The 27,671-nt window shown below is 45.0% G+C and overlaps 1 pseudogene; it reads left to right on the forward strand.

Annotated features, from left to right (window-relative positions):
• Positions 1-86: 86 nt before the first annotated feature.
• Positions 87-17,043, forward strand: LOC133444824 (cytochrome P450 2F2-like; annotated as a pseudogene).
• The last annotated feature ends 10,628 nt before the right edge of the window (positions 17,044-27,671 follow it).

Raw genomic sequence — 27,671 nt, forward strand, 5'->3', positions numbered from 1 at the left:
TATGCTTTAAATAGAGGAACCGACTTCACAGTCAGACCAACATTTTACCAGTCAACCAGCTGGCCTCTTCACTCACTCCAGTTACCATGTTGGTGTCAACAGTCTGGATGTTCCTCTGTGTTTTCTTCATCATCCTTCAACTGAAATCCCGGAGGCCCAAGAACTTCCCCCCGGGACCTCCAGCACTGCCGGTTCTGGGGAACCTTTTAACCCTGACTCAAGGGGACCTCTTGAAAGGATTGGAGAGGGTAAGAAATGCTGAAGTTAATGCTGTTAGCCCTTTGAATGATTTAAATCCTCGTATTTCTTAATAATAATAATAATAATAATAATGATTATGATAATAGTAATGATAAAGCACCTCAGCCTGATCTCACAAAAATCCGTGAAATGCCCACGACTTCTTACCAATATTTTCCGTGGCACTAGCACGGAAAGTGGTGAAATTCCGTGTGAGCACCACGGATATTGTACCTATGCAAAGTCAATTGGTTGTCGTTGTCGTGATATATACACAGATTTTGGCGTTTAATGGACGTTGTTTAAGATTATTATTTTTGTTTCTAGGTTTTGTTTACAGATATGAAGGTCAAAGAGTTTACATGAGGTAAATGTGTATATTGGTTCTATAACTATTATTGTCGACCGATAACTTGTGCTGATGGTGTACCAAATAATTTTTTTTTAAGTTATTTTATTTTATTATTTTATTTATTTATTCATTTATTTTATTTTATTCATAAATTTTTTCTGGAAGGTGGAATTTAGTATTTTAAGGTGACTTCTCAGAATGTTCGAGGGACGAAAGTGAAAATCCCTTTTTTGCTATCTCCTTACAAATGCTTCTTCTTTTTGATTTCTTCTTGATTTATTTATTTGTTTGGTATTAGTTTTGGATTGACTGTACATCGGATTTTGGTTGATGATTTGTTTTATTTATTCATTGATTGATGGATTTTTTATTTTCTCCTCCACCTCTTTTTTCTTTTTTTCTCCTTTTTTATGAAAAATAAATACTCGATTGATACTGTAATGATGTGCAACTTGTATAACTGACTTTATTTCTCTAATAAAAAGTTTAATAACAAAAAAACTGAACAGTTATCTGAGTGTGCACAAGGGGTTCAGGTAACACCACATTTGGAAATATTTTGCCTTTGACATACTTTAAATACTTTTGTCCCAGTATGGAACTGCAGTAGAAAACTGAAATCAAGCCAAATCTAGTTGGAAAGTTTGTTCTGAGTTTCAGACAAATGGCTCTTAAAGATGCTCAGTCATGACAGCATGAAAACAGACATCCTCATTGTGAAAGGAGTTTTTCCCAAAATGTTCTTAACGGAGCTTTGTTTTCCTTTTTTTTTTAAATCTGTGTTTTATAACAGATTTAGTTTTTACTGATTTGGTTCTGAAACAATATAACCACCTAATAAACAATAAACAGGTTAAAGTGAATTAACTGGATACATTTTCTTTTATGTTTGACATATGTACGAAACCGTGAGTTAAAATAAATACAGGGCTCGCCAGGAATAAGAATATGCTGCCTAAATAACGAGTTCAAGAGGATTTACTCTTACAGGTTATTCAAAAGAATGTAATATTTTAACACTGCGTTAAGCCTCACTGATGTTTTTCTCTACTCTCTGATTTTTGGCTCGTTCTGTTATTATTCCCTTTATTTTGGAGTTGCAAATCTGTGACATATGAGATTAAAGTTGTTTGTCTTCTAAATAGTGGATGTATGCCTGGGGAGTGTAGTAAGAGAATAATGCAACCATCCAGTCAATATGTATTTAAAATGTACTTTAAAGGAGCTGTATGTAAGAGCAATAATAAAATGAATCATAAAATGACCCCGATATGTCAACAGACATTTAAAAATCATGTTCATTTCAAATACTTATGTCACTGACAACAGCACTCAAACCAGGATATTCCAGTTTAAAAAGAGGAGTTGCAGCCCTCAACTGATGTTTATGTTGTCATTTTTTGTTTTGGCCTGAAGCTCCACCCTCCACCTATCTCCCAATCACCAAGTCAGTATTGTTTCTGAAGCTCCACCCTCCACCTATCTCCCAATCACCAAGTCAGTATTGTTTCTGAAGCTCCACCCTCCACCTATCTCCCAATCACCAAGTCAGTATTGTTTCTGAAGCTCCACCCTCCACCTATCTCCCAATCACCAAGTCAGTATTGTTTCTGAAGCTCCACCCTCCACCTATCTCCCAATCACCAAGTCAGTATTGTTTCTGAAGCTCCACCCTCCACCTATCTCCCATTCACCAAGTCAGTATTGTTTCTGAAGCTCCACCCTCCACCTATCTCCCAATCACCAAGTCAGTATTGTTTCTGAAGCTCCACCCTCCACCTATCTCCCAATCACCAAGTCAGTATTGTTTCTGAAGCTCCACCCTCCACCTATCTCCCAATCACCAAGTCAATAGTGTTTCGGCATCCGGGTTGCCAGCTCGGCTCTAATTATGGCAGCCATGGCAGCCTACGTTCCTGCTGCATTCTGCAGCCTACCTGGCAACCTCTGGTCGGGGGGAGGAGGGGGAGGGTACACGCCGCTCAACAATATTTTGAAAGTGACTGCAGTACCAGTTTTGGACATTTCTTACAGACGGCTCCTTTAAATAGTCAAGAATTTTAAGATTAGGTACTCTGAATTTAATTTATTTCACCATAAGGATAAATACTTTGATGCATAATTAACTTGTGTACATATCCACATCTAATCTTTCACTGTAAATGCAATTAAGTGAGTGAGGGAAAATTATACTTGAATTGTTGAATAAAGATTCAAATGTTACAGCAAATTTCAGAATAAGGGCTTGGTTTAATTTTAGAAAGCTTTCACACTTTTCAGTATTTTTATAGGATTGCTCATCATTTTTAACCCTTGTGCTGTCTTTGGGTCAAGGAAGGAGGATGAGAAGAAGGGAGGAAAGAAGGAAGGAAGGAATAATGAAAAGAAGGAAAGGAGGAAGGGAGAAAAGAAGGAAGGAAGGGAGGAAAGAAGGAAGGGAGGAAAGGAGGAAGGAAGGGAGGAAAGAAGGAAGGGAGGAAAGGAGGAAGGAAGGGAGGAAAGAAGGAAGTGAGGAAAGGAGGAAGGACGGGAGAAAAGAAGGAAGGAAGGGAGGAAAGAAGGAAGGGAGGAAAGGAGGAAGGAAGGGAGGAAAGGAGGAAAGAAGGAAGGAAGGGAGGAAAGGAGAAAGGAAGGGAGGAAAGGAGAAAGGAAGGGAGGAAAGAAGGAAGGGAAGGGAGGAAAGAAGGAAGGAAGGGAGGAAAGAAGGAAGGAAAGGAGAAAGGAAGGAAGGAAGGAAGGAAGGAAGGAAGGAAGGAAGGAAGGAAGGAAGGAAGGAAGGAAGGAAGGAAGGAAGGAAGGAAGGAAGGAAGGAAGGAAGGAAAGAAGGGAAAAAAGAAGGAAGGGAGGAAAGAAGGAAGGAAGGGAGAAAAGAGGAAGGGAGAAGGAAGGAGAGAGCAGGAGGAAAGAAGGAACAGGAGAATTAGGTCATTTTGACCCAAAGACAGTAAGGGTTAAATCTTTAATCCTGTCCCTATTGATCCTGCTCTGCTGTTTGTACCATACTTCTCTGTTCCATAAAAACACAGATTTTTTTTTAAATTCCTTTTATCTACAGTAAATGTAAGATATGACACATCCATCTTCCTTCCTTCTAGGTGAGGAAGCCTTATGGAGACGTCTATAGTCTGTACTTCGGTACAAAACCAGCTGTTGTCATCAATGGGCTGAAGGCCCTAAAGGAGGCGATGGTGATCAAGGCCACAGATTTTGCTGGACGACCCCAAGATCTGCTGCTTTGTGACGTCTTCCAGAGAAAAGGTAGAATTAAAGCTGCAAGCAGCAATGAACAGGCCCTCGCACCCTTGTGCACGTTCAGGCTGCAGTGGAAGCTTGTATGACTTGATGTAGATTCTTCAGGCCTGGACATTTAGAGGATGAAACCACCCACAACTCTCTATACCAAACCATTCAAAAGTTATGGTAGAAAGTAGGAACTATAAAATATGGATCAATCAGATGAAGGGGGGACGCGCTTTTTGGCGTCTATCGTCGCCACGGTAACGCTTTTGAAAGAGAAAAGTAATGCGCGTCGTCGCAGGATAGAGATGCATATTTTGATGTATAACACACCTGGGTGCACGTTACGGTTCGGGCCGTATTAACTGCCGAAGGAATGGCATAAATTTCGCCAAAATTACACGATTCATTCAAAATGGCCGACTTCCTGTTGGGTTTCGGACATGGCGCTGTATCATGGTTGCAACATGATACAGGTGTGTAGTGATTTTCATGCATGTACATCAAACCGTATTGTGGGGCTTGAGGCACAAAGTTTTCTAGGGGGCGCTGTTGAGCCATTAGGCCACGCCCATTAATGCAAACCATTAAATATCAAATTTTTCACCAGGCCTGGCTTGCGTGCAAAATTTGGTGACTTTTGGGGCACGTTTAGGGGGAAAAAAGGCCTTCCTTTCGTCGGAAAAATAAATAAATAAAAAATTCCTACGGTTACAATAGGGCCTTCGCACTGTAAGTGTTCGGGCCCTAATAAATGCACAAGAAGCAGATGCAACTCCATATGAAATGGAAAAACCAGGGGTGGAAGTTTACTGGGATGGGAAAGAACTATGTTTTTTCACAAAAATCTTTGATGGAATACTGTTGCATCAATGCCTCTTGCCTGTAATGAGCAGACTGCGTTTACATGGGAAGTTTAATTCCTCTTTAATTCAGAATTGAAATTAAACCGGATCTAAAATGAGTAAAAATGACCATGTAAACACCTAATTCCGAATGAAAATGGCCATTCCGAATTAAACTTAATTCCGAAGTAAGTGGCAGGTTTATTACGATTTTAAATCCGAATAGAATAATTCAGGGATCATGTTTACACTCATTCCTCTTTAAATTAATTCCAGTCTTTCTTTCTGCTCGTTCCCTCGCCCGTCTGTCTCCATGACGCTTATATTCCACGCTGGGCTGGTTTTCCAAACAAAGTTTCAAGATGCAGCACGCAGTAAACGCTGGTCAAGAGCAGAGACTATTTATTTAATAAATAGAAATAATTAAAAGAACAGATGGAAACAGGAAACATAACAATTGTGAGCTTTTCAAAGTTGTAGGGGCTAAGTTAGTTTTTCTTCTGGTAGTTTAACTTCCGGTCCGCCCCCATATCCAATCAGAACCTTCCCAACCCCCAGACCTGTAGAGGAATTGGACAAAGCTGATGAAACGTGTTTTCCATGTAAACCTCAATTCGGAATTACTATTTCCATGTAAACTCGAAGGAAAATAGTTTAATTCTGAATTATTTAATTCCGAATTAAGAAACATCATGTAACCGTGGCCACTGTCTTTAGTATTGAGTGAGGATGTCAAAAGTAAAATGATTTATAGGAAGGCCGTTTTCCAAACCACTTAATATACTATTACTAATTCTCTGAAAATGATTCTGTCAAAAAAATGCAAACAGTTGATTTATTGGCAAGTCTCACGCTAAGGTGTTTCAGACAAAGTTTGGACGGAAAAACATCCTTTTTCAGAAAATCATTCAAATGGGACTTAGATATGCCACAGAGGTGATATGTACAAAATTGTAAAGTAGATGCAGCTGGTAATAAGGGCAAGACTTTGCAAATAACAGCACAAAAGTAAAATATGTAAATATAGAGGTAACATTCGCACGTACTGTAGAGCTCTTATTCAAGCGCATTACAATAGAAGAAAAACAAAACAATAATGGTTTTAAGAGCTAGTTGCTGTTTTGGGTGCTGTGTTTTTGTAGGATTGCTCTTCGTAGATTATGGTTTGAGATGGAGGGAACATCGTCGCTTTGCTCTGATGACCTTGAGGAACTTCGGTCTGGGGAAAACATCAATGGAGGCAAGAATTTATGACGAGCTTCAATATACTATTGACATACTGGAAAAGAGCATTGGTACGCCATCTTTGGGTCTACTCTCCCAAGAATTCAAAAGTTGTGCTGTGGTCTCCCTTTTTCAATATTATTCTGGATTTGTTTACAGTTTTGTTACATATGATTTTAAATATTGACAATTTTTTAAAATCGTTTTTAAAATATTTTCCTTCCCAGGTAAAACCATGAGTCCTCAGGTTTTGTTTCATAATACGGCCTCTAACATCATCTGCCGGGTTCTGTTTGGTACACGCTATGAGCATGAAGACGAGACAATCAAAGTGATTGTTCGATGCTTCGCAGAAATTGCTAAAATATCCAATGGACCGTGGGCTATGGTGAGTTAATGTATGTTTCTAAGGTAATGAACATGTCTTCATTAAAAATATTTGCACATTTTGAATGTCTTAAAAAAAAGTGTCTTAAATATCTTAAAAATGATATAGGCAAGAAAGTGTGGAAAATTGAGCAGTGCTAAAAATAAACTTTTTTGTTTACTTAGCAGTTCTGTGACAGTTCTATTAAATTTCCAGTTCAGCTGTATTTATATAGCGTCAAATCAAAACAAATGTCGTCTCAAGGCACTTCAACAATATAATTCAGCTCCTTCCAAATGATCCCAATTAATAAAAAGCCAATTAATCAATTCTACGTCCTATTCATCTTTTAGAAATCATTTTAGAAAGCATCGCGTCACTTCCTGGTCTGTTGCCGTTGCACGGCGTTGCAGGTTCTGATCTCTACAGACTTTTAGGTCTAAACTTAGATTGTTTTCTGGTAAAATAATACCATATCTGGTAAATTTCTGTCTTTATTTCAACACTTGCACATTTTTCTCTTCCGCAACTTTCATTGTCCCCAATCACCAATACATTTTCTGTCTGTTAGCCTCTGTTAGCCTCTTAGCATGGCCTCTCCGTCTCCCACCGTTTCACCTCTTTGCTGCTCAGTGTCTGAAATGTTTAGCTATTCCTCTGCCTCCTTTAGCGAAGACGGTAAGTGCTTGAAGTGTAGTTTATTTGCAGGACTGGAGGCGAGGCTTAGTCAGTTAGAGGTCCTGTTCCGCCAACTTGACCATAGTCCGATAGACTCGTCAGCTAACCAGGCTAAGTTAGTGGCGGACCAGCCTGTAGCAGCAGCTGCTAGCTGCTCCCCTGCAGCTCCCGAGCAGCCGGCCAGTCAGGGCGGCTGGTGACGGTTCGGAGGAAGCCTAGTCCTAAAGGGCGCACGGAACACCACCACCCGCTTCATTTGTACCAATTTTCCCCACTCAGCCACACATCTGTTGAGAAGCCAACCCTGGTGATTGGAGACTCCATAGTCAGTCATGAGGCTGACTCCAGCAACGATAGTTAGGTGCATTCCAGGGGCCAGAGCGGGCGACATTGAAGCAAATTTGAAGCTGCTGGTGAGGAGTAATCTTAAATTTGGTAAAGTTATCATAAATGTCATAAAATAAAATAAATGGAGCTAGTGACTCCCGTCTTCACCAGTCGGAAGTCACTAAAATGAATATTGTCTCGGTGTGTAACTACGCCAAAAGTATGTCGGACTCCGTAAGTTTCTCTGGTCCCCTCCCCAATCTGACCAGCGATAACATGTTTAGCCGCATGCTCTCGCTGCGCCACTGGTTGTCTCGTGGTGTTCAGAAAACGACGTGGACTTCATTGACAATTGGGAGACGTTCTGGGGAAAGCCCGGTCTGATTAGAAAAGACGGCATTCATCCCACCCGGGGTGGTGCAGCTCTTGTCTCTAGTAATTTGTCAAGTTTTATTAGACACTCCCCCTGACAATGCAGGGTCCAGGCCAGGATGCAGAGCTGCAGTTTAACACGTTTCTCTGCTGCTTCCCGAGGACCAACGCCTGCCAACAAAACTGTAGGATTGCATTATGTAATTGGGGACTCTAAAACTGTAGGATTGCATTATGTAATTGGCGACTCTAACCAGGTGCCTAGCAAAATAGAAGTGGTTGCAGTTCCCCAGGTGCGGCGTTATGGAGGCGTTAACCCAAATAATCTTGTAAAAATTAACCCCCCCCCCCCCCCCCCCGGTCATCCCGTTGCTGCTTCCACCTGCCTGCGGTTCCCCCCGCCCCTCTGGTCATCCCGCTGCTGCTTCCACATGACTGCTGTGTGCTGCTGACGTCCCCGACCCCCCAGTCTTATGATCCAGGTCCTGGTCCAGGTTTCTACCCCCCTTATGATCCAGGTCCTGGTCCAGGTTTCTTCCCTCCTAAAGGGGAGTTTTCCTTGCCACTGTTTGGCTTAAGGCTTTTCTCCCACTAGGGGAGTTTTTACCTGCCATTGTTTATGCAATAATTGCTCGAGGGTTTATGTTCTGGGTCTCTGGAAAGCGCCTAGAGACAACATCTGTTGTATTAGACGCTATACAAGTAAAATTGAATTGAATTGAATCAACAATCTGCAAAAATGCTTTTACAAATCCTGAAACAGATTTTTTTCCTCATAGCAAACAATATGCCTATCACACAATTTACAATGAGATATTGTGGATAATATGTATAGAATCTGGATGTATTTCACAAAAATCTGAAATTATACAAGATGAGCTCTTAGGGGTTTGCCTGAGAAAGACTTTCAATTCCTGTCTTTTAAGCACTTGTGAAACTGCCTAGTAAGACAATATTTGGAGATAGGACAGGTTGTTCTCAATACTTTATCTCTAGAAGCGGAATTATTATTTTGGTTCAAATTTGTATGAACTAATGATGATTTCTTAATGTTATTTTCAGCTGTACAACAGTGTTCCGATGGTGCGTTCCCTGCCACTGCCCTTCAGAAAGGCCTTTGAGAATGTTGAGGTAATGGTGGAAATCCATTTAAACAAACACAAAATCTATGAAAATCTGAGAAAAGGACAAACCTTTCACTAGAACCCTGAACCCAAAATAAACTGTAATTGTGTCTGATGTATGATTTTGAGAGTAAAAAACTGTGTTAATCATGTTAAATCCTTCTAATTGATTGATAATACGCAACTTTCCACAAGTATATGAATAAGTAAGTAGTAAAAGGATTTTTGCTGTGCATCTATCTATGCATCTATCTATTTTCTTCCACTTGTCAGACATCGGGTCGCGGGGCAGTAGCCTAAGCAGGGAAAGCCATACTTCCCCCTCATTTCGTCCAGCTCATCAGGGGGGATCCCAAGTTCAGCCAAGAAACATTAGGCGTTTTTAAATTGGATCCCGCTAATATTGCTGGATGATGAAAGTGTGTTTAATGCTCGTTGGTAATATATATATATATATATATATATATATATATTGGATTCATGTCCTGAGGGCCACCAGCTTCCCTGGCCTCAATGACGATTTTGACCTTTCATCTTTTCTATGATTTAGTCAACGTAGGAAATGTCAGTCTTCTTCTGTTGGGTTTCTTTGTTTGCATTTATATTCACGTTGCTCTTCTGTTTTGGCATTACTTTTTAGCCCATTTTGTGATTTACTGTCATGTTTTGTTTAAGGGAGGGGATATTTTCTTTATATATTTAGTTTATTATTCTTTGTATGGTTTTCATTTAGGCACCCATGATTTACATTATACTGCTACACTGTGTAACTTATTACCGGTCAATTTATTTTGTTTGATTGTTCAGGAAGCAGAATATGTGGGTGCTCCTGCCGGTGCCTCCTTCAGGCCTGGAGGAGAACTGCATAGACCTGAGGAGCCACAGCTGAACCCAATCCCCTACAATTACGTTTGTTTTTTGTCTCTTGTCTCCATACACCCTGAGGAAGGCGCAAGCCAACACGCGTTGGTGTTTTTTAGATGTAACCCAGTCTAAATAAAGTTTTTTTTTAAACTTTTTTCAATCCACCAGAGTGCCTGCATTTTTTTCTTTTGAGTTCACTGTTGCACACATTGCAAGAGCACCGTTGGTTGTGGGGACACCAGCAGCGCTCCTGTTATTCTGTTTTTTTTTAAGACCCCAAAATATTTGAACTCCGCCACTTGGGGCATTTTCTGAATCCTGACTCGGAGAGGGCACCCCGCCCTTTTCTGACTTCTGCGCACTTAACTGTATCATATTCCTTAAAACTAGTAGTTCCTAGAAAAACTCAGTTGTGTACATCACAGTACATCTTAGTAGGTGTATAAGGATAAATCATTGATATACTACTACTACTACCACTATTATTACTGTAACGCTTTTATCCAAAGCGACTTACATCTGAAAGAACACAATCAAGAAATCCCATGGGAAGGTCCAGCTGGATCCGTGCTGGTCAGACGGCTGTGAGTCCAGTTGGACACAGGTGCTGCCATGCCAGTGCTAGAATTTCTTTCTTTATGTACTTGTGGCAGGGTGCAGGATTGGGGCGTGGTCTGCAGGGGAGAGAGGGAGTGCGGGGGAGTGGCGCACAGGTGACGCGGCTGGAACAGCTGACGGTACACAGGTGAATCTTATCATTCTCTGTGTATCGTCAGCTGTTCCAGCCGCGTCACCTGTGCGCCACTCCCCCGCACTCCCTCTCTCCCCTGCAGACCACGCCCCAATCCTGCACCCTGCCACAGTACTATATACTATTGAGATCATACACGCTTCTGCAAGTTTGTAGTAAATGCAGCACTTTCACTAGACTTCACTAACCTTTTCCTTTTGTTTTTGTTTTTCAGACTTATTTAGGTATTGTTCACCATATTATGACTGAACACAAAAAGACCAGAGAACCGGGCGAGCCACGAGATTTTGTTGACTGCTATCTGGATGAACTGGATAAGGTGTGTAGCAAAATAAGCATTCACTTTCCACTGTTATTCTGCTCATAGATGAATGTTGAATGTACATACTTGGGGGAAAAGGGGGACTAGAGGGTGTGCTCCACCTACAGAAGAAGAACACATTTCAGCCTCCCTGGTAAGGTCTTTTCAGGGGTAGAGGAGAGGTGGGTCCGTTGCATAGTGGAACCTTGGATTCCAGCAGTGGTTTTCTGTCCTTGGAAAAGTGAACTTGCGCTACACCCTCAGTAGGGTCCTGGAGGGATGATAGGAGTTTGCCCCAACAGTCTACATGTGCTTTTTTGGACTTGGATAAGGCATCTGACAGTCTTCTTCAGAGACTCCTGTGGGGGTCATTCTGGGAGTTACTGGAATCCCTTATACGGGATGTCCAGTCCCTGTAAATCCAGTGTTAAAGCCTGGTCCTTGGTACCAGTGGTCTGAGGAGTGGTCCTCAGATGAGAATCAAAAAACTGGTTCTCAAATGGCGCTTTTCCACCAGCACCTACTCAGCTCGACTCGAGTCGCCTCGGTTTGGTTCTTTTCCACTAGGTGTCTAACGTGCCGAGTAGACACTTTTTCTGTAACTATTCCGCCGAGGTTTTAAGCTGCTGAGTCGGCTGTATCTGACGTCATCACACTACAGGCCACCAATTGGTCGGGGGGTTGGAGTCAGACGTCTGAGTCAGGAGGAGGAAATCAGAGAAAGAGACTCTGACGGCTTCTTGTTCATTTTATTCGACCAGCAACGGCAGCACAAAAGTCTGTTTCATGATCCAACTCTGAGGTGCAGATGTTCATGAACTGGTCAAAGAGAGGGAAGTATGGGCTTCCCTGCTTAAACCTGAATTATGGTTCTGCGTTAAACCCACGCCGTAGGGTTTGGGCTACACGGGAGTCTCTCCGTAGCCTACGCCGTCACTGACCTGCACCTCCCAAAAAATTTAACTACGCGTCGAGGCGACGCAGACCCAACACAGACCGAGAGGGAACCATAATTCAGCCTTTAGCCTACTGCCCCCTCAACTTGACCACAGATAAATGGTTGAAAATGGATGGATGGATACTTGTGGACACTTTTCATCTCTTACAGTGTTTCTTTCTGGATCGCCTGTGGTTATTTTGCTTTTTTCCCAATTCTGTGTTTTTCTTAGAATAATTACTTACTGCTTTTCAGAGAAGTGATGATTCAACCTTTTCAGAGGAGCAACTCTTGAGAAGCACGTTTGATCTTTACCTAGCTGGGACTGACACCACGTCGAGCACTCTGCTCACTGCTTTTCTGTACCTGATGAACTACCCACACATACAAGGTATACCTGTGTAGATAAAATAATTAACTGAAAACGATTTTACCTTTCTTTTCTCTCCGAAGTTCAGAAATTGCATTTTTCAAAATTGAACTCTAAGTAAACTCTAAGAAAAGATAAGTTGGAAAAAGTGTTGCTTGTCCTTCCATTTAGCTTTCTGCACTCCTGTCTCACCGCGTGCATCCAGGTGCTCAGGTCTAGATTTGTTTTCCTCTTATTCAGTGGTGGCACACTTTCATCCAACATGAAACAACAACCCAAAATGCTTTGACAGTTTAAGTTAAAGTGAGACAGTAATGCATCAACATCTGTATTAGGGCCCAGAGAGTCAGCTCGACCAATCAAAGAGATGAAAGCTGCAGAGAACACTATGCTGGAGCAAGAAATTTAATCACAGGACAAAAAAAAAAGGAACATCATATATCGCAGGGAAGACACGATCACAAACTCTACGATCACAAACTCTAAATCACACTGAGTGCGTTTACATGTGAAGTTTAATTCCTCTTTCATTTAGAATTAAAATGAAAGAGGAATTAAACTTTCCATGTAAACGCACTCAGTGTGATTCCATTTGCTTTTGCAGAACAATGTCAGCAGGAGATAGACCAGGTAGCGGAGGGGAAGGATCGGGTCAGTTTTGAGGACAGACACAAGATGCCGTACATGCAGGTACAGTACTCTCTTTTACTTCATCACACATATTTAGGGCCCGAGCACTTACAGTGCGAAGGCCCTATTGTATCTGTAGGAATTTTTCTTTATTATTCTTCTGACGAAAGGAGGGCCTTTTTTGCCCCCCAAATTTTGCTCGCAAGACAGGCCTGGTGATAAATTTGATATTTAATGGTTTGCATTAAAGGGCGTGGCAAAATGGCTCAACAGCGCCCCCTAGAAAACTTTGTGCCTCAAGCCCCACAATACGGTTTGACGTACATGCACGAAAATCGGTACACACCTGTATCATGGCACAACTTAAAGAAAAGTCTCTTGGCACCATGGCCGAAACCAAACAGGAAGTCGGCCATTTTCAATTAATTGTGTAAATGTTTATGTTTATGTTCATGTTCTGGATCTCTGGAAATTCAATTCAATTCAATTCAATTTTATTTATATAGCGTCTAATACAACAGAGTTGTCTCTAGACGCTTTCCAGAGACCCATACCCAGAACATGACCCCCGAGCAGTTATTACATAAACAATGGCAGGTAAAAACTCCCCTAGTGGGAGAAAAACCTTAAGCCAAACAGTGGCAAGGAAAACTCCCCTTTAGGAGGGAAGAAACCTTGAGCAGGACCAGGCTCGTAAGGGGGGGCCCTCCTGAAAGCGTCTAGAGACAACATCTGTTGTATTAGACGCTATATAAATAAAATTTAATTGAATTGAATTAATTTTGGCGCAATTTATGCTATTTCTTCGGCAGTTAATGTGGCCCGAACCGTAACGTGCACCCAGGTGTGTTATACATCAAAATGTGCGTCTCCATCCTGCGACTACGCGCATTACTTTTATCTTTCAAAAGCGTTACCGTGGCGACGCTAGACGCCAAAAAGCGTGCCTCCCCTTCATCTGATTGGTCCATATTTGATAGTTCCCCAAAAGTCACCAAATTTTGCACCAAGCCAGGCCTGGTGATAAATTTGATACTTCATGGTTTGCATTAATGGGCGTTGCCTAACAGCTCAACAGCGCCCCCTAGAATACTTTTCTCTGCCATAACTTTTGAATAGTTTGACATAAAGACTTGTGGGTGGTGTCATTGGACATGGTTTTTAAACCCTTGACCATAATTGGTGTGAATTAGCCCCTTCTTCTGATTGGTCGATATTTGATAGTTCCTACTTTCTGCCATAACTTTTGAATGGTTTGATATAAAGAGTCATGGGTGGTGTCATCGGACTTAGTTTTGAGTCCTTGACCATAATTGGTGCAAATTGCACGCGCGAGGTCCCGTATGTCCTCACTTTTTTCATCAAGTCAGCACCTGGGTCTAGTTTTCTGTTCAGCATTACACAAGCTGAAATATCAAATTTAATGGTTTCTAGATCTATCCATTTTTGGCGATATCTTCCATTCCATAAACATACCTTATTGCTAGCTGTCGACATTTTGCTGGAAGTAATCCAGACTAAAGTTTGAATAGTTTGCAATTTTGCCCCCTGTTTTGTTCTTTTTCATCGTTAAGTAAGCATAAGTAATATATCTCTCACAAGTATAAGTAATATATCTCTCTTTATCCAGGCTGTGATCCAATGAATTGCAGAGGATTGCCAACACTGTTCCTCTCAGTGTCGTTCACTGCACAACTAAGGACACGGAGCTCATGGGATATTCTATTCCCAAGGTAAGAGGCACCTGGTTAAAAGATTTGGGTATCGGAGCCCAATACTTCATGACTTTTGTCCTTTTGGTTTCTCTTCAGGGTACAACGGTCATTCCGAATCTGAGCTCTGTGCTGAGGGAGGAAGGACAGTGGAAATATCCTGAGGAATTTAACCCAGAAAACTTTCTCAATGAGAAGGGAGAGTTCTTCAAACCAGAAGCCTTTATGCCTTTCTCTGCTGGTACATAAAAATGATGTTGCATCTGTGGTAGCATACACAGATAGATGCAGTACTGGAGTTGAGGGGGGATGAGTGAAGATGGCATCCCCCCCTGAAATAAAAACGGTCCAAATATTCCCCCCCTGAAATAAAAATGGTCCAAATCATCCCCCCCTGAAATAAAAACGGTCCAAATCATCCCCCCCTGAAATAAAAACGGTCCAAATCATCCCCCCTGTAAAACTACCATCCCTCCTTTCCATCCCTTATTTCATTTCATCAATTAATGTGGTTTTACTGCTATTTCAACATTTAGAGTCATCACCAGAAAAATAACTTATTTGACAATTTTCACCTGTTTCAAGTAAATTTTCACTTGAAATAAGTAGAAAAATCTGCCAGTGGGACAAGATTTATCTTCTCATTACAAACAAAAAAATGTTGTTCCACTGGTACATTTTTCTACTTATTTTAAGTGAAAATCTACTTGAAACAGGTGAAAATTGTTGTTTTTTCCAGTGATGAGTCTTGTTTTAAAGCGGCACTATGTAACTTTTCCACCTTAATATCATATTTCCAGAGTCATTGTGATGGTACATCAACTTCCAACAGGTTTAATGAACCTCTGTCATGGTCTGAGGGGTCTGTATCGCCTTCACTGGCACTATGTAACTTTGAGGAGCATGGTAGGAACCCTGCCACACTAAAAAACTACACATTTTTACGACTTTGACTGCTTTACGGCACATACGTCACTTCCCCCTCCTTCCCGATTCGTAGTCGAGACGAAAATGGGCGGGGCGTGGAGCGCAGCTCCGCAGAAGCTGGTAACCCGTTGCTGCGTTGTGGCTGCAGCAGCTCCACACAACAGACGTGGGGAAAAGATCCTAATGGTTTAACTTTTCACCGCTTTCCTGCTCGGAGGCAGAACCACGGAGGCCAAGTATCTGAGATAACAAATTAAAAAAGTAAAAGAGTCGTCGGCTCGGTTGGATCGCGACTGTAACGAGTCCGACCAAACATAACGTTCCTCAGTAAACAAACAAACACGCACCCAGACGGGCGTCGGATCAAAACACGGGTTTATTAAACCACAAACAAACACTCACAGAACGGGGTCGGATCATTCAAACGGGTTTTATTCTCCACTTCTCCAGCTAAACGCAGTTGTTGGCCAGCTCTCTGCGGTGCGATTAATTTTGTTGAGGAAAAAATATTAACTATTTGATTTGTAGCTGCAGAGGAAAAAAATAATCTCACGAGGAAACAAAAATATTGCTCACGCCTCGGAGCCTCTTCAAAGCAGTCAAAAAAAAAGAAAAGAAAAGTAAGAGTAATACAAAACATGTACTGTTTGTTGTACTATTATACTAATTTATTGAAACACATGGCGAGTCAAACATTTACCAAAGCAGCTGCCAAACACTCCTAAACAAGGTAGCCGGAGACGGTGGTTCTGCAGAACTGCAGCAGTAAATCCCTTATAAAGAGTGGAGCTCCGACGAGGAGCGCCACTCTTTAGTAGGGATTTCATATGGATCCAGACCGTTAATAATCATTATTTTCTCCATATACCGCTCCCTGGCTTCCTTGTTTAAGGTATCCCGGTAAATTCCAGTTCCTTTCCAGCAGTTTATTTAGCATCTTTTTTTTTTGCGTTCCGTCTGTTCACTTGGTGAAACAGAAAAGCGTCCCGTCTTCTCTCAAAACAAATGCACGCGACGGGACAGGAGTTTTCCGGCAGTACGCGCTGGTGCTCATGGGAAACGTAGTGTTCTTTCTGGTAAAGCACTACCGCTTTTGTCCAAAAGATGCCGCCAAACTCAGAAAAGCTGAAAGTTACGTTGTGCAGCTTTAAGTGTAATGAGATTTTTTTACTAAAATGAGACATTTTAACTAGAAATAAGACAAATATTCTTGTTAAGATTTTGAGTTTTTGCAGTGATCCATTTTACTTATCCTGTGAAGGAAAGAATCATATTGATAAGTTCAGAAAAGTGTGTTTTATTGTTGTGTTTTGATGTATTTGATGTAAGCCCAGTGGATATTTAAAGCTTACAGAAGGCTGCATTTAACTGCTGCTATGTCATTCCTGCACTATTTCTGCAGGTGTTTTGGTCACTGCTATTATTTGTAATATATTATATTATTTGTAATCAGCACAAATTATCTGTCCCCATATGTTAAAATCCACCGTCCCCCCTGATTTTATTTTACAACTCAAGTACTGGAATCAAATGTTGTTTACTTTGATGTCTTTATATGCCTCAGGTCCTCGAATATGTCTCGGAGAAAGTCTGGCTCGTATGGAGCTCTTCCTCATCATGGTGACTCTGCTGAGGAGGTTTAACTTCATCTGGCCTGAAGATGCAGGAGAACCAGACTTTACTCCAGTCTTTGGTGCCACTTTAACTCCCAAACCTTATCACATGAAGGTCCAACGGAGGTCAACAGTCCACACGTCTTGAGTGCAGATGCTCAGCAGAAACTGATGAAAATTCCAATGAATATTCAGTTTGGATTATCTTGTTAAAATTTGATTAAAACATTTAGAGAGGTTGGGTGTGTTGCTCTTTTATTTATAACAAAATACAACATTGAATACAAAACTTGATCGATCCTAAGTGCCCTAAGTAACCTGTTAATCCGTAGGGATTTTTCAAGGTGAATTTCGTCTAAACAGGCCTATCCAAATTAAATCAACTATATCTTATTATAAGGACAATATGCATAATCTTGGTCTCAATGGATAGCTAAGACCTCACAGCATGCATTTCCAGCGTCAGAAAAATTGTGAATGTTGACATACCTGAGCAAATTGTGATAAACCAAAGAAAGAAAATGACATTTTTATCCTTTTTTTAGTTTGCACAGTGGAAAACACCATGATAACAATGCATGTATGCATAAAGATACCACTGCCTGGATTCAGCAACTCCTTGACTACAACTGTACCAAGTTACATGAAAGTCAAAGGTACGCTCTGTTGTGCAACAGGGGGCGTGCTGGTTCAGTTATCAAGAGTTATTAATGACTTCATAATTAATAAAATAGATTATTTAGCAAATTGAATTATCAAAATGACTTAATCAAAACGGGGCACCACCTGATGTAATCAGGAAAAATAATAACTAAACAGCAGAAATCAGTCTCAAGGTAGATTATTCTTCAGAATAATAATGAAGGGAGGAGTTTGAACACAGGCCTTTGTCAACCAGCAGTTGTGAAAAATATGCATACAATAAGCACAAACAACTTCTCTCAATTAAATTAATCAGAATTTATTTACACAAGTGTCAAGAAGATGATAAACACCTCGGATAAAGTGTGATGGCTAAACTACACAAAACACTGACTAACGTAAACACAAACTTCAGATTATGTGGTGTGTGGGTCTGTATGTGTGTGTGTGGGTATGTGTGTGTGTGGGTATGCGTGTGTGTGGGTATGTGTGTGTGTGTGTGTGTGTGTGTGTGTGTGTGTGTGTCAGTAACTCAAAATGGCTCAGGGGCTTTATGACTGGTGTAAGAGAGATGAGAGGAGAAAAGTAAAGTAAATACACTTTTTTTTCCAAATTGTTTATTGATTTTCACTCTAATAACCATAACAAGCCCAACACCACCCCAAAGTCCTCATCAAAAGTACTCGACAGAAAATATGTGAATACATAAAATAACTAGTAATAATCAAAAGTAAAGAATAAAGGAAAATAAAAGGACTTAACTCAAAGGGAAAAATAATAAAAAAATTAATTGTCATCTAATCTTTGTACATGAGAATCATTGGGCAGATTGTCCATAAAATGTAAGAAGGGTGACCACATGTCATTAAATTCTTCAACTTTACCTCTGAAAATGTATGATGGTTTTTCTAATACTAGGTGTGAAGACATCTCTTTTAACCACTGGGTGGAATTAGGACTCTGGACATCCTTCCACTTCAAGGCTATCACACTTTTGACTTGTAACAAACAAAAATCTATGAGCTTTCTTTTCTTTGCATTTGCACCAAAGTCTTCAGGGTTTCTATGTAATAGACATAATCTAGGTTCAACAGGAATTGTACACTCTGTTAATCTTGAAATCAGGCAAAGGGTATCTTCCCAAAATTCCTGGGGCCTCATTTATCAACCGTGCGTACGCACAGATATGTGCGTAATGTGTGCGTAAGAACATTCACACGCAAAGTATGGAATTTATCAACATGTACTTGTGCATAGGAACGTGTGTAAATGTAAGCACAACTCCGACCATGCGTACACACAAAACCTAGTGGTAGAACAGTGAAACTACAAATAGAACCCAGTAAAAGAGTCACAGTGTTCAGCGATCTCAAACTTCACACATGTTCCCTGTTTCCTCCAATTAATAAAAATTCTCCATTAGTAATTTAGCAGACATTTTGAATAATTGGTGTGACAAACTATTAAAGACAGCTGTGGCAGGACGACCTGAAAAGAAAATACAAGTACCATGGCTTATCTTGCACTGTTGGAGGATTTGGAGAACCGGGCGTTTTCAAAGAGCTGGGGCCTCATTTAAAATGGAGTGCGTAGAATTCATACTAAAAGTGCACGTACACCCAAAAGCCGAAAATGGCAGGCGCAAAAAAAAATCCGGATCTATAAAACCGCGTGCGACTTGCACGCAATGTTCTCTTTATAAATCACAGTCCAGCTGGAAGGTTGTGCAGCTGAATCCACCTCATATCCCGCCCTCTACACGCCCACTTCATACCATGAATGGTATGTTTTTGCATATGAATGAGCCTGCTGAGCATGCGCAGTGGCTTCCTGCAGCCTGTTTGGCTTCAAAATGAATGAGATGTGTCGAGCCACCGTGCCACTGAATTTCACTGAGATCTGAGATCGAGATGTTGTGGATGAGGTGGAGGACAGGAAAACGACATTATTTTGTGGTCACAGTAAAAGTAGAAAAATAAATAGTATAAAATACAGCGAGTGAGTGGCAGCACGCCGTTGCTGCGCGGAACGCCGTGAGTGCCCCGGCGCAACAGGGGGGGCATGTCCCCCCGTCTTTTCAAAATCATGTTTTTGTCCCCCCCACTTTTTATAGTTTAAAAACTAACTGTAGGATCAGCCATTAACTGCAAATCACACCCTGTGCGAAGGCCCGGCAGCCCCACTTCACCCCCCGCTCCCCCTCCTCCCCTCCCGTCTCCCCTCAGAGCTGCTCAGGGAAGGTTTATGGTTCTGCGTCACCAACGCAGAGCCTACGGCATAGGTGTGCGTCACCGCGTACCCTACGCCGTAGGCTCTGCGTCGTTTTAACGCGGGACCCTAATTTAGGCTTAAACACCCGCACCTAAAGGTTTCACGCGCGCGTAAAACTCATTATATCACTCACTCACTCTCACTCATCTTCTCCCGCTTTTCCGTTACCGGGTCGCGGGGGCAGCAGCCTCAGCCGGGATGCCCAGACTTCCCTCACCCCAGACACTTCCTCCAGCTCTTCCGGGGGGAGTCCAAGGCGTTCCCAGGCCAGCCGAGAGACATAGTCTCTCCAGCGTGTCCTGGGTCTTCCCCGGGGTCTCCTCCCGGTGGGACATGCCTGGAACACCTCCCTAGGGAGGCGTCCAGGAGGCATCCGGTACAGATGCCCAAGCCACCTCAGCTGACTCCTCTCAACGTGAAGGAGCAGCGGCTCGACTCCGAGCTCCTCCCGGGTGACCGAACTCCTCACCCTATCTCTAAGGGAGCGTCCAGCCACCCTGCGGAGGAAACTCATCTCGGCCGCTTGTATCCGCGATCTTGTCCTTTCGGTCACTACCCAAAGTTCATGACCATAGGTGAGGGTAGGGGCGTAGATTGACCGGTAAATCGAGAGCTTCGCCTTTCGACTCAGCTCCCTCTTCACCACGACGGTCCAGTACATCGACCGCATTACTGCGGACGCTGCACTGATCCGTCTGTCAATCTCACGCTCCATTGTTCCCTCACTCGTGAACAAGATCCCGAGATACTTGAACTCCTCCACCTGAGGCAGGACTTCTCCACCCACCCGGAGAAGGCATGCCACCCTTTTCCGGTCGAGAACCATGGCCTCGGTCTTGGAGGTGCTGATTCTCATCCCTGCCGCGTCGCACTCGGCCGCAAACCGCCCCAGCACATGCTGGAGGTCCCGGTCTGATGAAGCCAACAGGACAACATCATCTGCAAAAAGCAGAGATGAAATCCTGAGGTTCCCAAACCGGATCCCCTCCGGCCCCTGGCTGCGCCTAGAAATCCTGTCCATAAAAATTATGAACAGGACCGGTGACAAAGGGCAGCCCTGCCGGAGTCCAACATGCACTGGGAACAAGTCTGACTTACTGCCGGCAATGCGAACCAGACTCCTGCTTCGATCATACAGAGACCGGACAGCCCTTAGTAGAGGGCCCCGGACTCCATACTCACTCAGCACCCCCCACAGAATGGCACGCGGGACACGGTCAAATGCCTTGTCCAGATCCACAAAGCACATGTAGACTGGTTGGGCAAATTCCCATGAACCCTCGAGCACCCTGCGGAGGGTATAGAGCTGGTCCAGTGTTCCACGACCGGGACGAAAACCGCATTGTTCCTCCTGAATCCGAGGTTCGACTATCGGCCGTAATCTCCTCTCCAGTACCCTGGCGTAGACTTTCCCCGGGAGGCTGAGAAGTGTGATCCCCCTGTAGTTGGAACACACTCTCCGGTCCCCCTTTTTAAACAGAGGGACCACCACCCCAGTTTGCCACCCCAGCGGTACTGTCCCCTTCTCCATGCAATGTCGCAGAGGCGTGTCAACCAAGACAGCCTTACAACATCCAGAGACTTGAGGTACTCAGGGCGAATCTCATCCACCCCCGGTGCCCGGCCACTGAGGAGCTTACGAACTACCTCAGTGACCTCGGCTTGGGTGATGGATGAGCACGTCTCCGAGTCCACACTCTCTGCTTCCTCAGTGGAAGGCATGTCAGTCGGGTTAAGGAGATCCTCGAAGTATTCCTTCCACCGTCCGACAATGTCCCCAGTCGAGGTCAACAGCTTCCCACCCACACCGTAAACGGTGCCGGCAGAGTACTGCTTCCCCCTTCTGAGGCGCCGAACGGTCCTCCAGAATTTCCTCGAGGCCGACCGAAAGTCCTCCTCCATGGCCTCCCCGAACTCCTCCCAGACCCGAGTTTTTGCCTCCAAGACTGCCCGAGCCGCGGCCCGCTTGGCCTGCCGGTACCTATCTACTGCGTCAGGAGTCCCACCGGCCAACATAGCCCGGTAGGACTCCTTCTTCAGTCTGACGGCATCCTGTACTTCCGGTGTCCACCACCGGGTTCTAGGATTGCCGCCACGACAGGCACCGGAGACCTTGCGTCCACAGCTTCGAGCCGCCGCGTTGACAATGGAGGCAGAGAACATGGTCCACTCGGACTCGATGTCCCCCGCCTCCCCCGGGATCCGAGAGAAGCTCTCCCGGAGGTGGGAGTTGAAGATGTCCCTGACAGAGGGCTCGGCCAGACGTTCCCAACAGACCCTCACAATCCGTCTGGGTCTGCCCGGTCTGTCCAACTTCCTCCTCCTCCAGCGCATCCAACTCACCACCAGGTGGTGATCAGTTGACAGCTCAGCCCCTCTCTTCACCCGAGTGTCCAAGACATGCGGCCGAAGGTCAGATGAAACGACAACAAAGTCGATCATTGACCTCCGGCCTAGGGTGTCCTGGTGCCACGTGCACTGATGGACACCCTTATGCTTAAACATGGTGTTCATGATGGACAAACTGTGACTCGCACAGAAGTCCAACAACGAAACACCGCTCGGGTTCAGATCGGGGAGGCCGTTCCTCCCAATCACGCCTCTCCAGGTATCACTGTCATTACCCACGTGAGTGGTAGTTTAAACATGTAATCATTCAAATTATGTTATTATATTAGTAATTTTTATATGATTACTTTATTATTATTCTCCTTTATGTCTTCAATGTCTGCAACATCTTGGACATAACCAGAACCAGATATTGTGGAGATAAACACATGGAGGACAGAGATGAAACAAAGATGTCAGTGAAACAGTGGAATTAAAGAAGTCACTGAAAAGGCCTCCGAGTTACATTAATATACAGTTAGACTTCACTATACAACAGGGCATCACAGAGTGGGAGAGAACTTCAGACCAACACCAACTACACCTAAGTAATAAAAGTACACGCTCTTGTGAAACTACATGAAAAGAAAGGAACAAAAAACAACAACCCAAAAACATCCCTTGGGCTAAAACCCTTAGAAAAGGACGTTGAAGATGAGATGAAAGGTTGAAAATGGTTTGTAACAACAGCATGTTTAAAGCAGACAGTCTGGCCCGTCCTGTCAAGGTCCTCATTCCTGAAGAGCTCGTCCTGTCAGAGACAAAACCAGCCCTTCTTAGGGCAAGTTCCCACTTCTTCCTCCTCTCTCGGGTTCACAAACCTTAAATATGGGAGAAATGAACCCAGATTCATAGATTAGTGACTACATTTTCAAGCCTTCCTCCCTTTTACATTAAGGGTAGGACAAAAACACACTTGAATTATCATATTTTGGGGTAATTGTTTGTTCAAATCTTTACAAGACCGACTGACTTGAGGGATGTATTAGGTGTAAAATATTGAATCAAATGTTGCACTTTATTTTCACTCTCACATTTAACTTCGCGATGCGCACATTTACAAGTGGATCGCCGATATTGGCCGGGTTTCCCAGATCCAACCTCTCTTAAGGATTTAAGAGAGGTTCAAAGAAGGTTTCAACTAAGAGAGAACCCTAAGATACGGGTGTTTGCCAGAAGACTTCTTAACACCGTCCTTTAGTTTCGCTCTTTCAGAAGCTCTTTGGAGGAGCTGTCCGGTTCTGAAACCAAATAATCGATGCCAGGCTAATCGATCACTGATCACAATCAGCGCATTTTCACACGCAGCACTGCCAACTAACGCACTAATTCCCTGCTGCCTGTCCGTTATGTGTGTTATAATGAAAAACTAAGATGATAAATATAATTCAATGACCCTTTTTCAATGGTGAGGATGGTATTGTTACCTTGGGATGAGGGGAGCCGCGTCACAAAATCCACCCCCACATGAGACCATGGCCGACTGGGGACTGGGAGGGGGCGTAGGAGACCTGCTGGGGGCTGATGAGAGGCCTTACTGCGGGAGCAGACATCGCAGGCAGCTACAAACTCCCTTGTGTCAGCCTCAAGGGAAGGCCACCAGAAGCGCCTGCGGATAAAAGCCGCCGTACGACGAGCACCGGGGTGGCAGACGAACCGACTGGCATGACCCCACTGAAGTACTTGGGGCCGGACAGCATTCGGTACAAATAAGCGATTACGGGGTCCATTGCCAGGGTCAGGTTGGGTGCGTTGAGCCGTTCTCACCACCGTCTCGATTCCCCAGGTGACGGCACCCACAACCCGGGCTGGGGGGAGAATGGTGTCCGGGGTAGCAAGGGCCTTGGTGGATTCTGCGGATTCCAGGCGGGAGAGGGCGTCAGCCCTCACATTCTTGGAGCCTGGGCGAAAGGTGAGGGTGAAATTGAAGCGGCTGAAGAAGAGCGCCCAGCGGGCTTGTCGGGGGTTAAGTCTCTTGGCGGTCCTCACGTATGTTAGGTTCTTGTGGTCAGACCATACAATAAAAGGTTCCTTTGCCCCCTCCAGCCAATGCCGCCATTCCTCCAGTGCAGCATGAACTGCTAGAAGCTCCCGATTACCCACGTCATAGTTCCTCTCTGCTGGGGAGAATCGCCGGGAGAGGTATGCGCATGGGTGGATCTTCTGATCCTCCTCCGACCGCTGGGAGAGAACGGCTCCAATCCCTGTGTCTGACGCATCCACCTCCACAATAAACTGGCGTGAAGGGTCAGGATGGGAGAGCACAGGCGCCTTAGTAAATAGGCCCTTCAGGGTCCCAAATGCTGACTCTGCCTCAGGGGTCCAGCAAAAAGGACGAAGGGTGGAGGTGAGCGCAGTGAGAGGGGCAGCGACCCGACTGAACCCTGGGACAAACCGTCTATAAAAATTAGCAAACCCCAAGAAGCGCCGGAGTTGGGTCTTGTCAGTAGGGGTTGGCCAGTCCTCCACTGCCCGGACCTTCTTGGGGTCAGCACGAACGTGACCCTTCTCCACAACATGGCCCAGAAATTCCACTGAGGCGGAGTGGAACACACACTTCTCAGCCTTAACAAATAGGCGATTCTCCAACAGCCTTTGGAGAACGAGGCGGACATGTTGTTGGTGCTCCTCCTCAGTCTTGGAGAACACCAGGATGTCATCCAGGTAGACCACCACAAAAATGTTCAACATATCCCGGAGGATGTCGTTCACCAATGCCTGGAAGACGCCTGGGGCATTCGTCAGGCCGAAAGGCATGACGAGATATTCGAAGTGGCCCAGGTGGGTATTGAAGGCCGTCTTCCACTCGTCTCCTTCCCGAATGCGCACTAGGTGGTAGGCGTTGCGGAGGTCCAACTTTGTGAAAACCGAGGCGTGGGTCAGGGGTTCAAACATGGAACTCAAGAGGGGGAGTGGATACCTGTTCTTAACTGTGATGGTGTTTAGCTGCCGATAATCTATGCAGGGCCTCAGGCTGCCATCCTTCTTCCCCACAAAGAAAAAGCCTGCGCCTACCGCGGAGGACGATGGCCTTATGATGCCTGAGGCGAGGGACTCGGTGATATAATTGCGCATAGTCTCCTTCTCAGGGACAGAGAGGTTATACAGCCGACCAACCGGAAGAGCTGCCCCAGGAAGGAGATCTATGGAGCAATCATAAGGGCGGTGAGGGGGGAGTGAAAGGGCCTGATGTTTACTAAAAACGGAAGCTAGATCGTGATAGACAGAGGGGACACCAGAAAGGTCTGGAGGAGAGACCGATCGCCGAGGGCCACTGGACGGAGAGCGGGCAGAGCGAAGGCAGTTGGCGTGGCAAGCAACGCTCCAGCCCAAAATCCATCCAGCTGACCACGAGTTGTGTGGGGATCATGTCTCTCCAACCAGGGCCTACCTAACACCAGGGGAGCAGTGGGAGCGTGTAACACCAAAAAACGTGCAGTCTCCACGTGATTCCCTGAAAGCGTCAATGTGAGAGGAGCAGTGCAGTGCGTAACCTTACCTAGTGAGTGGCCATCTAAGGCTTGGACGGTGCAGGTGGAGTCAAGGGGAACGAGTGGGATACCAGCTTGACGGGCTAGGGTGATGTCTATCAAACACTCGTCCGCCCCTGAATCCACCAGTGCGCTAACCGAGAGAGAATCAGTGCCCCAAGAAAGCGTGGCAGGGAAAAGATGGTTCTTGGGTTGGGGTAGTGTGGTCTTGCTCACCAGGATCCCCTTAGCTAGTGAGCCAGGTCTCTTTGGGCAGGCAGAGCAGGCTCTGATGAAGTGCCCCTCCTTCCCACAATAGAGACAGAGACGACCCCGCATACGCTCTTCTCGTTCCTCGGGCAGGAGGCGTGACCTGGCCACCTTCAGGGGTTCAGAGTCTCCTCCAGATGATGGTCTAGGTGAGAGAGGGAATTTGGGGCCCGATGGGTAACTTCCACCACCATCGGAGTTAACAGGGGAACGGGCCGTGTATGCTCTGGGTGAAGCCCCTGGGCGTTGAGCACGTTCCTGGCGTCTCTCTCTCAGGCGTGCATCCATCTGCAGAGCAAGGGTGACCAGAGCGTTGAGGGTAGCTGGTGGGTCTCTTCCGACGATCAGATCCTTTATAGCGTCACTCAGACCTCTCCGGTACGCGCTCCGGAGAGCCAGGTCGCCCCACCCACTGTCTGCGGCAATCACCCGAAAGTCCAGGGTGTAGTCGGCTACAGAGCGAGTCCCCTGCTGGAGGGTGTGTAGCCGGCTGGCTGCATCCGCCCCGTCAGCCGGGTGATCAAACACCAGTCTGAACTCAGCAAGGAATCTCTCATAGTCCTTGGAGAGGGACCCATCCTGGCCAACGGCTGCAATGGCCCAGCTGAGGGCTTTGTCCGAGAGGAGGGATATGATCAGGGCGATCCGGGCCTCGTCGGACCCATAACGTGAGGGCTGGTGGGTAAACAGGAGTTGGCACTGACCAAGAAACCCCTTGCACTGGGCAAAATTTCCAGAAAAACTCTTGGGACATGGGAGTTTGGGCTCGGTGCTAGGTTCAGGGAGATAATGACCAGATGAGACCAGGGGGCTGGGCTGAGGAGCTGCAGAAGGGCCGCTAAGCCGGGAGACGACCTCGGTCAGGGAAGCGAGCTGAGCGCCAACGGTAGCCAGGGCAGCCGCGTTAGTCTGGGAGGTGGTCTGGAGGGTGGAAATCTCCCCTGTGACCAGTGTGAAAGCCTGGGTGAGGTGGTTGTTAAGGCCTGCTAGCTGGGCATCATGCTCGCCGACTCTGGTTTGGAGGGTCTCGGGGTCAGGGAGCTTGGGCATAGTGGCAGGTGGGGCACCCGCCTGTCTGGGTTGGCTAGGGTCCATATTTGGCTTGATTGTTCTGTAGGGTCCAACCCCAAAACCTGAGGTGAACCCGAGTAGCCAACCACAAACAGGCAGGAGACCAGATGATTGAAATAAAGAGCCAGATGGCTGTTTATTAAGTTGAAGGGGGAAAAAACTGACTCAGGTGTTGATCCGGAGTGGAAAGCAGAGGAAACGGGGGAGCGATGGTTGGGGGTCCAGGAGACCAGGGTCAGTCGTGAGTTGGCAGCGGGGGGGGGGTCACAGAGATCCACGAGAATGGCTGCGAGGGAAACAGAGGCGTCGAGGAGGGTTCCAGGGAGGCAACGAAGACACAGGAACAAAAAGCCTTGGGACAAAAAACAAAGGGATTAAAGTAAGCACGACAAAGGTTCAAACTCGAGGGCTGAAAAAGCTAGAGGAAGTTTCACGAAGGGCCTGATTTAGTTACCGCATGGGTTCAGTACAATCAAGCACTGAGTGAAGGTCCAGGTCTTCTTTTAAGCCTGGGCTGGCGATTAGTGGCAGCTGGGGCTGATGGCAGATCAGCAGCACCTGTGCTGCTGGCTCTCCCAGCCAGAGGAGGAGGACTCCTAACACATTCTTTGTTTTGTTGTTGTTTTCTTAAACTTCTCATGAAGTGTTGTTTCTTTTTTTGTACAAAAATAAATGTACAAAAAAAATG

This window comes from Cololabis saira, chromosome 5 (genome assembly GCF_033807715.1).
Source record: "Cololabis saira isolate AMF1-May2022 chromosome 5, fColSai1.1, whole genome shotgun sequence".
Classification (NCBI taxonomy): Eukaryota; Metazoa; Chordata; class Actinopteri; order Beloniformes; family Belonidae; genus Cololabis; species Cololabis saira.